The following is a 3127-nucleotide window of genomic DNA, read 5'->3' on the forward strand; positions in this document are numbered from 1 at the left end:
CAGCACAATGTTACAGATTTTAACATTAAATTAAACTTTAATAAAAAGCAAGTGTGTGTTGTGTCCTTTGTCTTGTTATATAGAAGTGTTTTATAAACCAGACAAATTTATTACAGTGGGGGAAAAGGGGGTTCAGTGCCAGGTACTCATCTGCCTTCTATCTCTCAAGGGGACCATTCAAAGCTGTTGATGCAATTTTTCAAAATGATATAAACCTATAAATGGGTCTGCAAACTGCCTTCATGACAGATATCACAGGGGAGTAAATGTGATAGGCCTTGTGGGCGTAGTAAAGTCTGTATGAGTTTGGCTAAAGGGGAAAAAAATAACAGTATTAAGGCAACTTGAAGGTGACAAAAAACAGCTTTGAGGTAGCTTATTGAGTTTTCACAGTTTAGCTGTTTTGAGAATGAGTAAATGAAATTCTATCTGCTGCTGTCTCAATCCCCTAAAATTTTCAGTTACAAGCTGTGCCACTTGGATATCTTTCATCTCTCTGCCGCCTCAAAGCATCATTACCGCATGGCTTGTCTAATCTAAAAATGCTTTGAAATTTATGTGCTTAGCAGGAGCTTTTAGCTTCTGGTTGTTTTGTCATCAAAGCAGAACATTTGAGATAACTTTCCTTGATTACTTCTTTCTTGTTACTTAGTCATCAATATTTCGGCTGCAGCATTTGATGCGATGATCAGCAGTCAAGTAAAAAGAAAAACCTGTCTACATTAAAAGTGAGTTAAACTCATCAGACAGCTGATACTTTTTTTGTCTGTGGTGGTATCTCTCTGTTGATCGGATCATAATCTCACAGTTTAAAAACAGGAGGCAGGGAGTGCAAACAAACGATCATCTGGAGCTGAAGCAGATTACAAAGGCTGAAAGAGACAGTGGGTACAACAAGACTTTAATGACTGATAGTAGTACAACATGTAAATATCTGGGGGTGTAGTTTGTCCTTTTCAGAGGATAGCATGATAATTAGGACCAGCAGGGAAACATCCTCACAGTGTTCATGCAAATCAGCAGTAAATCTAATGCTCCTTAAAAATACAATCTATCACATTTAACTCCATCAAGGAATGATTTTTAGACCCAAATCTTTCAATTTACAACCTAAAAATTAGCATCGGTGTCAGAACACAGAGCTGAAACATGAAATACTGCAAAGCACTGAATCTTGAGTCAATAAATATTGTGATACAGCAGGTACAAGCATGGATCTGCACCACTAAATAAGGAAATTGCTGTGCAGTAGTCCATGTCTAGTGCATTCGGTTTAGGAGTGCTGGTCTGCTGGTCTGTGTCAGATCGTTTGGCAGGTCATTCCTGTTTTTTGCAGTGTAGCGTCTTACCCACCAGTGTGGTATAAAGCTTCCTATCAAAGTGGACATTTAATGCATGCTAACTTATTTGCCTTCCTGTGTTGAAGAAAATAAAATTTTTAATTGCTCTGGAAACTGATTTTAATGTTGCTAAAACACTGAATGGTTCTGTTTTGGTGACTGCAATTAATGTTGCTTTTATGGCAGCAGAGAACACTCAAACCCTTTTTGCCCCACCTTGCAAGAAGGCTCGCAAATGATGTGTGAAAAATGCAGTCCTATTTCTCCACACTGTTGTGCTTATCAGCGCTAATATCTTGCTGCCCACAAAGAATCCAATGCTTCTCAAGATGAAAGAGAGTCATAAAAAAACAATTGCACATATCCGTTGGGCAGTTCAAAACATTTTTCTTATACTCCCAGTCTGAAGGAATAAACCTACATTGTTGGGCCCACAATGTAACTCAGACGAAATGTGCTAAAAACAATGCACACTTCTTACAATCTATTTTTAAATACTTGCAAATATTTTAATATTTGCTTAAATATTCTGACTTGTGACTGCAGAACAAAATAATTTACACTCAATATCCTTATCATGGCATGCTGCAGCCATTTTCTTTATTTGACAAATGTGTGGAAAAAGTTTTTCAGCACTTTCTTAATTAGCCTGATTGAAAACAGCTGGGGGTGACAGGCTAATTTCCTTGCTGTCTGAAGATTGCCGCATTTGCCTTTTGTTACATTTTGACACTCCGCAGTAGGCAAACAGAGGCATAAACAGTGTGATGTTTAAACTCTGCAGGCATCTACCTACCTACCTTAGTTTCCTAGTTCTGTTTCACTTACACTTTAAAGGCTATGTGGCACTTTAATAATACAATTTTAAATGCTATTACGACACCCTAAAAGTGCATTAAAATTGAACGCTATCATCCCACATTAATGGATTAACAGATAACAAAGTGGTGGAGGATTTTTGGAAAAATAGTAATTTCCAGAACATTTGACTCATTTGATTCACTCTCTCCTTAAATAGCCCCAAAACACAGACGGGATGTAACGCAAATATAGATAAAACAAAATGGACAAAAATAGTTTTGACTTTAAACAGATCAAGCTTTTAATACCGGTACAATAAATAATTTATCCCATGACCGGCAAGGCTCAAAAGTCAGCCCTGTGACTTTTCATTTGTCTAGGGTTTAGAAAACTAAAAGGAGAAAAGATTTTGATCCTGATCCTGTCAGACATAATTAATAGCTGAATTAATAGATTGGGTTCTATGAAGCTAAAGGGATAAACTTAGCAAAGACTCCAACACACAGCAACCAGAAACAAACACAAACATTAGCTTGTTTTCATTTTGTAAAACCTGCATTATACTTCTTAATGGTGCCCTGTGTGGGTTTCTGGCAACTTAATCATGCAAGCTTTACCTTTTGTGCACCCTGTCCACCTTCTTTTTCTAACATAAGTTTAAATTACCTGTGTTTTAAATGATGAAAAATGGCATTTGGTAGGTGGTCATTAGGGTTATGGTTCTGTTTTGCAGATCTCTGTCAAATAGTTTACAGTTTGCTCTCATAGAAAATATATCTCACCCCATTCTGTCCTATGTAAGTGGCAGGGTTGACATACAGGCCACAGTAATATTAGCTGGCAAGAGTTAAATGCTCAGACTGATGCTAAAAAAAGCAATACAGTCCTCAAACATGGGTCCAAACCAAGAAGGGATCATTAAATTTTTAGGATGTTGTTGCTGCAGATTTGTCAGCTGTGCATTCATGATGCAAATCTGTTCCATC

Source organism: Neolamprologus brichardi, chromosome 6, assembly GCF_056152115.1.
Source record: "Neolamprologus brichardi isolate AB-2024 chromosome 6, ASM5615211v1, whole genome shotgun sequence".
Taxonomy (NCBI): domain Eukaryota; kingdom Metazoa; phylum Chordata; class Actinopteri; order Cichliformes; family Cichlidae; genus Neolamprologus; species Neolamprologus brichardi.